Here is an 11,174-nt window from a genome sequence, read left to right on the forward strand (position 1 = left end):
CGCCCAGGCGCGCACTCCCCAAGATGCCTACAACAGGGCGCATAAGTCCACCCGAAATGTCATGGAACGCGTGAATGGACAGCTGAAGAACCGGTTCCGAGGCCTAATCAAGAAAATGGAGTTTTGCCTTGGCACATCCAAGGCTGTGATTGTAGCTACCTGCATTCTGCATAATATCGCCAAATTGCAGAATGGTAATGCGAAAATGGAGATGTTTGTTGACTACTAGCAGAATTACCCTGTGATAATTCGTTCGTTTTGTTGCCTTTTAAGGCTCCGCACGGGGCACCTTGAGTATTCATGGCGACGGTGAGCAGTGACACCGCGGACCCCGAGCTCCCAACATAAGCCGTGTCCAACCGTGGCTAGGTGTTTAAAGGTGAAGGGTAGAAGCCGTAAACGGTGGCCGTCGGAGCCTTGCTCAAGCTCCGGCTGATGGGCTCCCTGCCTGTCTACCAGGCAGGTAGCTCCAGGACCTCTTTGACTACCAGGGTAAGGTCAAAGGAGAAAGTACCCCGTCTCCCTGCTTTTGTACTATGCTTTATGGTATTGTCTAAACCCCCCCCCCCCCAAACGTGATCAGCCCCCTAGCCGCACCGAAGTATCGTTTCCCCCATTGCCATCGTTAACATTTCCTGAACCAGATCATTACTCTCGATTTCTTGTCATGGACTCGCTCAATCCAACCCACCCTCTTGCATCTCAGTCAGTCTTCTTGATCACCAAGTATCTTCAAGCCATAATAGGAAAATCGTATAAGTGCAAAAAAAAAAGGTTTGGTGAACTCCTCACCGAAATAAATGACAAACAGCAGTCCACAAAGCTTGTAGCTCAGACAAAACTGGCTGATCTAGACATCAGTGTCACACCCCATCGGAGCCTCAACAGCTCGCAGGGTATCAGAGCCAGATCTCCTGAACGAAACGGATGCGGATCTCCTTGCCGGCTTGAAGGATCAGGGCGTCACTGCCGTGAGACTCATCACCATCCACAGAGACGACAAGGAGATTCCTACCAAGCACATCATCTTGACCTTTGACCGTGCAGTTCTCCCACAACATATATCTGCAGGTTTTATCCGGTGCTCAATACGTCCGTACAATCCGAACCCGCGGCATTGTTTTAAGTGCCAGCGGTTCGGGCACGGTACGAACTCTTGCCATGGCCGAACGACGTGTGAAATGCGCGGCGCACAATCATCCGAGCGCGAACTGCCCATCTGAAACCCTCACTTGTGTAAACTGCGGGGGGCCGCATGCGGCATACTCCCGCAAGTGCGAAAAATTCCAACTAGAAAAAAAGATCATAAACATTATGGTCACTGAGAACATCACCTTTCCAGAGGCGAGAAAGAGGTTCGCCTCTTTCCTTCTGTGGAGGTAGGCCGAGGAAGCTCGCCGGGGGGCGGAGCGGCGTCTGGTGTCCACAGGAACCCAGTTCAGCGAGTCTGACCTGGTCCCGCCCCCGCCCCCCGCTGGGTTGCCTCACGCAGCCCAAACGGCACCACGCCGCTTGCTGAGGCAGCAGCGGTTGTGGTGCAAACCACTTCTGTCGGGACCGGTGCCGCTCCCGCCCCTGTCTCCCCGTCCTCCAGTGCGTTGGAGGGTACCGAGGTGATGGACACCACGGGCCCCGCACCGGCTCCCACCGCCACCGCACCGCCCGTGCCACCTATGGTGCCCCGGACGCCCTCGCCGGTGGCAGCTCAAACGAAGGGCTCCCGAGGGGGGGCCAAGTCCGGGGGGCCCGGTCCGTCCGGCACCCCTCGGACATCCGACGACGATCTGGATGTCGGGCTCTTCCTGCCTGCAACGCAGCGCAAGGAGCGGCCACCGAATACCAAGCTTACAGACAGGCCTAAAAAGACTAATCCCAGAGTAAAAGCCCTGAAAGACGACACATGAACACACACACACACACTTCAGTCATTCTTAAATGTAAATAATGGGAACAGACAACATCATTCAATGGAACGGTAGATGCCTTATCAACAATCTACATGATGTGTACGAGATACTTCATTCACATCAGCCAAGTCTCATGTGTCTTCAGGAAACACACCTAAATAGTAAACATACTAACTTCTTGAATAGGTACTTGGCTTTTCGAAAAGACAGTCACACTTCCACTTATTCTTCAGGTGGTGTGGCCATAGTAGCCCGAAAATCCTTAGCGTATCACACCATCCACCTAAACACCATGCTTGAAGCTGTCGCGATTCGAACAATTATTTATGATAGGTTAATAACGGTATGCTCCCTCTACATCCCTCCTGATTACCAACTGTAGAACACTGATTTTGAGGTCCTGATAGATCAACTACCTGAACCGTAGTTAGTCTTAGGCGACCTCAATGCACATAATTCAATCTGGGCTCTTCCTGCACAGATGCCCGAGGTCGCCTAATTGAAAAATTTCTAACATCATCGGGAGCTTGCATTGTTAACATAAACCAAGCTACATATTATAACATAGGACAAAACAGTTATTCACATCTTGACTTGGCTCTTGGCTCTGCAGTTCTTTTCCAATTTCTTGAGTGACATGTGGACACAAACCTATATAGTAGTTACCACTTTCCAACCAAATTGACATACATAGGCATGGGCACAAATACTTCCCCCTCTCGTAAAAGGTTCAATGAGGGAAGAGCAAACTGGAGTACATTTACAGAAACATCTAAACTGCACTTCACATCCATAAAACACCTACACGTACAAGAGGCAACCGAACTGCTCACTTCGCACATCCTCGACTCAACCGCAAAGTCCATTCCCCAGGCCTCCGGGGCCCCACGCAACCAAAGGAGGCCCTGGTTGAACGAGGACTGCAGGCGAGCGCGAGTGGCCCAGAACAAGGCGTTGGGTGTCCTTCGCTGGTACCCCACGTCAGCTAACTTAATTTCTTTTAAAAGAGCAAAGGCCTTGGGAAAGCGCGTGCGCCGTGAGTCAAAACAGGATAGTTGGCGCTCCTTCATAACATGCGTAAATTCATACACAGACACACGCAAAGTATGGACACGAATACGTAAACTTAAAGGACAACATACACATAGCCTGCCCTTGGTCAGCACGACTGGGGACAAACTAGAAGATCAGGCTAACACACTTGCACAACACTTTCAACACGTGTCAAGCTCTGCACACTACACAAACAGTTTCCTGAAACATAAAGCCTCTTGTGAAAAGAAGTCCCTACGCGACAACAACAAATCACAGACTTCTTACAACTCCCTGTTTTCACTACATGAGCTGAGGTCTGCTGTAAGCACATGTAAATCCTCAGCTCCAGGCCCAGACATTACATATACAATGATCCTGCACTTACACACAGACACTCTTGTAACACTCCTTCACCTTTACAACAAGATATTTCTTTTGGGGCACATTCCAAAGTCTTGGAGGGAGGCCATAGTTGTAGAATTCTTGAAAGAAGGGAAGGACCCTTCCTCTCCTGCTAGCTATCGACCCATTGCCCTGACCACCTGCCTGTGCAAGCGTCTCGAGAAGATGATAAATCGCAGGCTCGTGTACTTCCTTGAGTACAACGGTCTTCTCGAGAGCTGCCAGGCAGGCTTCAGGGCGGGGCGATCAACGAACGATCAACTCTTAGCTCTTGAAACATATATAAAGGATGCCTTTGTGCATAAACAATTTTGTCTTACGGTGTTTTTCGACATAGAGAAAGCCTATGACACCGCTTGGCGGTATGGTATCCTCAGTGACCTAAAGTCAATCGGTGTTTCGGGCAACATGTTGAACATCCTTTGTAGTTATATGTCGGAGAGAACCTTTCGCGTCAGAGTTGGTTGTGCACTTTCAAATGTTCACGTGCAAGAAAATGGCGTGCCGCAAGGGGGAGTGTTGAGCTACACTCTCTTCATAGTAAAAATGAACTCTCTTGGAAAGGCACTGCCACCTACAATCTCTTATTCCATGTATGTAGATGACGTTCAGATATCCTTTAAATCGTGTAACCTGTCCATCTGCGAACGTCAATTCCAGCTCGGAGTCAAGAAACTTGCCGGCTGGGCTGACAAGAATGGCTTTAATCTTAATCCCGCAAAGAGCTCTTGTGTTCTGTTCTCCAGGAGACGTGGCGTCCACCCGGCCCCAGACATCACTCTGGCGAATGTGCCAATTCCTGTGAACACGGAGCACAAGTTTTTAGGTATTTTTTTGACGAAAAACTTACATTCATCCCACATATCAGACAGCTCAAATGCAAATGCTTAAAAACAATGAATATTCTTAAGGTGCTCTCACATCAATCTTATGGGGCCGACAAACAACTCCTGCTGCGCCTGTACACAGCGTTGCTGGGGTCTCGGCTCGACTACGGCAGTGTCGTGTATGGGTCGGCTACAAAAACAGCACTGAAAATCCTCGACCCAGTGCTGCATCTTGGCCTTCGCCTCTCATGTGGCGCATTCCGCACTAGCCCGGTTGAAAGTCTTTATGTCGAGTGCGACAAATGGTGCCTATGTCATCAGCGGGGGTATGTTGACCTGTTGTATGCATCCAAGATCGTGTCTCTGACCAACCATCCTTTTAATCCTATCATGAACGATACATCAAATTTACAACTCTTTTTAAACAGGCCATCTATTCCCTTACCGTTCCCTCGCAGAGTGAGGGAGGAGGCTTCTGCACTCAATGTCCCCCTTTCAGACAAGCACAAGACACACATTCATAATTTCATCGCACCATGGCATCTTCGTCCTGTATCATGCGACCTGTCATTCACTCTTATAGAAAAAAATAGGGTACCCAGGAATGCGATTCTGCAGCACTTCCTGTTCCTGCAGAACAAGTACAGGTGCGCAGAATTCTATAGCGACGCGTTCAAATCCGGTTCTACTGTCTCTTGTGCAGCGCATGGACCAAATTTTAGAGTTATCAAAACAATGAATTTACACAGCAGTATTTACACGGCAGAAGCGTATGGCATTTTCCTCGTTTCAAATCACATCCTCGAACATAAGATTCCATAGGCCATCGTCTACACAGATTCTCTAAGCGCTGTGCAGGCATTGTCATAAGGAAGGTCATCAAAAAACTATGTAATCAATGTTCTTTTAAAGGTCATAATGATTGCATATACTTCACATTTAGAAATAACCATATGCTGGGTACCAGCTCACTGTGGGATTCCTGGCAATGAGACCGCTGAAGAAACGGCTGGTGCTGCTGCTCTCATGACCACAGTTGACATAACAACAGTACCTTACACCGACCTAAAGGCGCACATCAGACGACAGCTTCGTAACACATGACAACTACACTGGAGTCAACAAACAGACAACAAACTACACGTAATAAAACCACAACTGGGACGCTACATAACTGACTCACACAACAGATACACTGAAGTCGTCTTGGGTAGGCTCCGGATAGGGCATACCCATGCAACACACTCGTATCTGCTGACGGGATCTTCTAGACCCCAGTGCAGCAGGTGCGGAGAGGACCTATCCGTAGTGCACATACTAATCACATGCAAGGCACTTCACACAACACGACACAAACACTTCATAGAACTCTACAGACGACATATTCCCCTACATCCATCGTTTTTTCTAGGTGACGATGCCATTGTTGCCGTGAAACGTGTGTTTGAGTATTTCTAAGACGTCAAGTTTTTAAACCTCATTTTCTATCACGCATAATGAAATCTAGCCCTATACACCAGCCAAGCTCATTGTCGTTTTGTGATTTTACTTTTGTTTTTGCTGACTTTACTTAGTGTTTAAGGTTTCACCCCTCATATATGACTATTGTTTTGGCGCTCTTTGCCCCAGTTGGCCTTGCGCCATAAACATCCAACCATCATCATCATCATTGCCTTTTAAGGGGACTATGACAGTTTGGAGGACTCCGACTAGGAGGTGGATGTCAGCCAGGCAACAGGAGGAAGTGACGACGATGGTGGTAGCTCCGATGTGCCGGCAGACTACCCAAGTAGAGCAGCGCTCAGGGCTCTATACATACGGACACACTTCGCGGGTGGTAGTGTGCTCATTAATCTTCGAACGTCGTTTTCCCAGGAGGCTACCTTGTCCTACATTCTATTCATTGTCAGCGAAACAATTTTGTGATGAATGGACGCCATCGTGCGAACTAATTAGTCACGCATGGCCTATGTTCTACTATAGCCCGCGGACACTGTTGTTGCTCAGGAAAGCTGTAAACTTTTATTTTTTCGACAATTATTTGAGGTCTACTCTAAATTGAAAGATCAGCAACGCAATAAAATTTTCTTCCTATATTTAGAATGGCAGGTATAAATAGGCGAAAGCGAAATGCACAGTTTGTTATCTAGAATAACACGTATTTAATAGAGTTGACAGAATAAAAACGAAACAGAAATACACATAAAAACCAAACAACTATAAATGTTCAAATGACAGGTTACTTTATGTTGAGGTAGGAGTGGGTAACAGACTTTATCGATAACTACAAAATGCTACTGTTTTTCTTCTGCAAGTACTTCAGCTCTTGCTTCAAAATGGCCATCTTCATTTTGTGCTTCTCGCCCAGGTGCCTTCGCCTGGCGTCCTCCTGCTCTAGTTTGCGCTCCTGGAGCTTGACTTGCAGTTCGTGCTGCTGTCGCTCGCACGTAATCTCTATACGCAGTCTGTTTTCGTAGCACTCGGCTACCACCATGGACTGCGCCGACCTCAAAGTCCCTTGGGGCATGGAAAAAAGTTTGAGTGGAGCTCCAAAAAAAAATGGGAAACAAAAAAAAGTGGTGGCGCTGCTTTACCTTGCTGAACACGTTGGAATCTTGCTGGTAGATCTGTTCGAGTAACACCACGTTATCTGGGCCGTAAAATGATTGGAAACAGCAATAATGTAAGGTGGGTTTCGTTATACGAGAAACGTGAAATTTTTGTTAGTGCGCCGGCTGCAGATTTCAGAGTTGGGGCACCTGCTGGAACCGCATCACTTTGAACAATAATCCTCAAAAGAGGAATTCAGAGCAGCGCCATTGTTATATGAAGGTTGATAACCGGGCGTCCTTGTTGTGCATACGGGGTAAGGAATATTGTTCCCGCTTTTTTCAGCGGCCGCGCATGTTTATAGAAATTTTAACTATACATGACCTAATGATTTCCCTCAACATCGCCTTTCAGGATTTCATTTTTTGAGCAAATTTCTGAATTTTTTTGTAGTTACCACGCGTATCTGCCCTTCTCTGCTCTTGCCTCCAGCTTTCTCTCCTTCCTGAAGCAATCACTACGCAAGCTCACTCACGTAATATTAAACTCACCATGGCATCCTTCGAAAGAATGGTTGGTCACAGCTATGGTTTGATACGAAATGGGAGAGCAATATTTTGATTACTGCACGGTGCCCTCCAAAATAATTTGATATAAGACAGTTACAATAGATCGGGGACAGGGTTGGAATTTTAAAAACTACCCGAGAACTCTCCACTTCCCCGTCCGTGTAATTACCGATTTCTACGGCTCCTTGACGCCACGCCATCGCAGACGGCTGATGTCGCTAAGGAGGCTGGCAGTGGGTCACTCTGTTGCACTTCTTTGCGGGTGCCTGTGGTTGTATGCTGAGTTGCGCTTTCTTCAGCGGCTTCTGCTCCTGCTGGGCCGAGCACACAACTCTCCCGTGTTCTGCATGAAAGCGAAGTTTATTGTTCGGCCTCTGTATAATCTGGCCAGTGGCATCTGGCCACCTTTCACGATCACGTGTAGGCACCACATAACCCGAACATGAAGCGAATAGATAGCAGAAGAAGTCCTCGTCCCCGCAGAAAAAAAATTATGCCAGACAAACGGTTCTACGGTAAATAAACACTGCGCGCAGAAACATAGTAATCTGAGCACCAGCATCACGCCGGTATATGTCACCTTGACGCATTCCGGGTGATTTCTTCGAATATTCTGCTGTCAGTAGTGGCCACAGGCTGATGGCTCCCGGTCGGCCTGCACGTTTCCGAAATGTGCAGGTTAAGCAAAGGTGATTCGAGTATCGCTTTGCCGGAAAACTGCGACGCAAAAATACAAAATTCAGGGAGTAAACATTTACAAGCCCACTTATTCTCACTTTCATACGTTAAATTAACTGCTTTTTTTTGCTTTTTACGCGGCACTAACAAAGATAAAACCTTAGTAAATACAATATTTACCAATCTGTATCCAGCACACAGTCTTCGTCATACGAGCTTGTGTCACGTTCAAAATTCTGCCGGAAAGGCATCCTTGATGGCATTATCCAATGCAGAGAGGTGTTGTGGAGGTGTACCTCCCCCAGTTGAAGAACGGGCGGCCCACCGCCAGTTGGTTTTTGCCGTAACTTTCACCCGGCGCCACTGCTCCTTCATACGTGTCAGTTCGCTGTCCTTTGCTGACACAGCAGCGCGAAATTCATGGTAAACAAGCTGCCAGCTTCTTTTTTTCTGGATTTGACAGCATGGTCGTGTGACTTGTCTTCTAAATTTGAAACTCTGGGATGAAACATCAAGAAATCAGGACCACGTGATAGTACAATAACCCATAAATATCTAAGCAATCATCATCTTTAAAAAATGCCAAAATTCTGAAGTTAAATGCAGAAAGAAGTATACAACCAAAAGATAAAAGATACACAGACAAAACACGATTTTAAGAATTACTTAGGTACATTTGGAGTAGGTATGTTTTCAAACACTTTGAAAATGTACGTTGACAAAGCGATAATTTTATCGATACCGGCAAAGAATTACAGAGTGCTATGGCTGAGAAAACGGCAGTTTGCTTACCGTAGTTGGTGTTAGCTTTCGGCAGGTATACGTGATGCCGTTCAGAGAACCGGGTAATCTTTGTATTAAATAATATTAATTTATAATAAACAATTTGTATTAAGTAACTAATAATTTGTATTTGTAACTAATGTGCGAAATGCGAGTAGACATGAATCTGTTCTCATCTCCGTAGGGCTTCGCAGACAAGCAGCTCTTTAGAGGTGCGACTGCATGTGACTGCCAATTCCTACTAATGCTCCACATTACACAACTATATTTTTTATGAGGCCACACACAGAACTTGGACATGACCAACCACTGTTTTCTTCGAAGCAGCTGAATCCACTATCTCACAGTGTTCAGAACACCGTAGAGTATGTGTTTGTTGCTCGTGTTTCTCTTATACAACGCATCAGGACATGCTTTGCTGTTTCGATCCGACTAATAATAGAGGACGTCTTCTGTAGTCTGGGCGGGACACGGAAACTTTACCGCCCATATTTGTGTACAGACGCAACACAAGGAACCTTGTTTCATAAACTAGAGTCGATGAAGCACCAAACGAAAATATGACTAATGAATACTTGCGTATGCTGGTTTATGTATGCAAATTTGTGTAAACTGGTGTTTAACACTAGAAGAAAGCGCGCTGCACATAGGACGCGCGTGGCGACACATTTGTAGTCTATACGTATTCTTCGAGCATTTATGTCGGGTTTCCCCGTAAGTGACTATTTATTTATTTATTTATTTATTTATTTATTTATTTATTTATTTTATATTTTTTATTTTATAGAGGAAAAACTTTTACTTCTATAAGATTCACGAAAAATAAAACGTACATTCTGGCTCCGTCGGCAAAGCATGCATTTCGCCGTACCCCTGCAAGAAGGTGTTGGAATTAGTACCGCTACATTAAAGTTCCTCCCCCCAATGGCAACCGCATCACTTGTTCTATCGTTTGTCGCTTGTCTCCCTGAGCCAGTTTTCAGCCAAGGCTAACTTTTAGCCTTACCATACAAAGAAAGACGACGGTAAAAATGACGTTGGCCTTCAGCTGTTCCCGTTGTCCATCAGTGGCTGTCCATCACGCCTGGGGGTCCAATAATCTCCAATCCTCCTGATAAATTGGTGTCGTACTTGGGGGAAAGGACGTCTGTATTTCAACTTTTTAGGATGTATTTAGCAATAAAAAGGGTATTTCTATCAAGTGCTTTAATTTTTTTCTGGTCACGAAACGTTTTCGTAACGCTATGTGAGGGCTTCACATGTGGGTCAAAGCTACCCAGCGGTAGCACTCCAAGTCCGGTGCCAGCGGCTGGGATGGCTACGGCCGCGATCGCAGTGCGTTGGTTCGCAATCTTGCTGTGGTGTTTGTTGTGTATTATACCTTGGTGCACCCAACGTGCAGGACCAACCGCGTCAACTACGATGCCTCAGATGTGATGCACGCTGGGTTGCTTCTCAGGCAACCGAAGAGAATAGGAAATAATTTTGTTGCTCAGCTTTCCTAGCGATTGATAACAGCGCGAGATGTGGAACAGAGCAAGATTTCAGTCAAGGCACGTGCGCGTATGCGAGCAACAGTTTGACTCCATGGATGGTTTTTGAGTCAATGGGTTCCTAATAAGGGGCCGATCTGTACGTCTCCAGCGCGAGAAGCCCAAGCATCCCATGATACTCATACTCAGAATATTCGGAAACATGAAAGCATAGTTGAGGAAGCCGAAAACTTGGTCGCAGTAAGACAAATTAGTAAGAAAAATTTGACAACGACTTTGGTTGTCTTCGTGTAGCAACGATGCAATGGGAGGTACAATATTTGTTATGTTTTCTATGACATTTCTATGATGTCTATTATTTTCCTAGATCCATCCTGCTACTGCCCCAAAATTGTGTAAATAAACATTCGCGCAGCACAGCCGTGATGAGCTTGTGTAGTCTCATCTGATCGAGCCTTAAAGACCTGCTATGGTTCACCAGCTTGAAAAGCTTCCTATCATCTCAGTTGCGCACAGAAAATCAGCGCTGGCAACATATGGATAATGCAATTATTTCATTTCAGTTGTGAAAGCTTTGATGTAAGTGTCCTGTCTTTGAAGCACGAAGCGTTAAAGAGCGTGGCAGTGGAAAAGGAGTGTCCCAGTGTGCTATTTTAGAACGCGTTTTTCCAACGGAGAAGGCGCGTTTAGCGCGAGGCGATGCAAGAGTGCCTCGGTGTTTCAGTACTGCGACTACATGAATCTACGACGATGATAACAAAACGTGCCGACACCCCAACACGCTGAAGAGCTTTGCCACTAAAACAATGCACGCCTAGCCCTGCGGATATCGTTTTTTTTTCTAATTTTCCCTTTGGGTAGGTGGGTGGCAGGTGCTCTGCGGGTTAGTGATAATCTGTTGACACCATACCTATACAATAAGCGTGGCAG

The sequence above is a fragment of the Haemaphysalis longicornis genome, unplaced genomic scaffold (assembly GCF_048455015.1).
Source record: "Haemaphysalis longicornis isolate Haplotype H1 unplaced genomic scaffold, Haemaphysalis longicornis Haplotype H1 scaffold_8, whole genome shotgun sequence".
NCBI lineage: Eukaryota > Metazoa > Arthropoda > Arachnida > Ixodida > Ixodidae > Haemaphysalis > Haemaphysalis longicornis.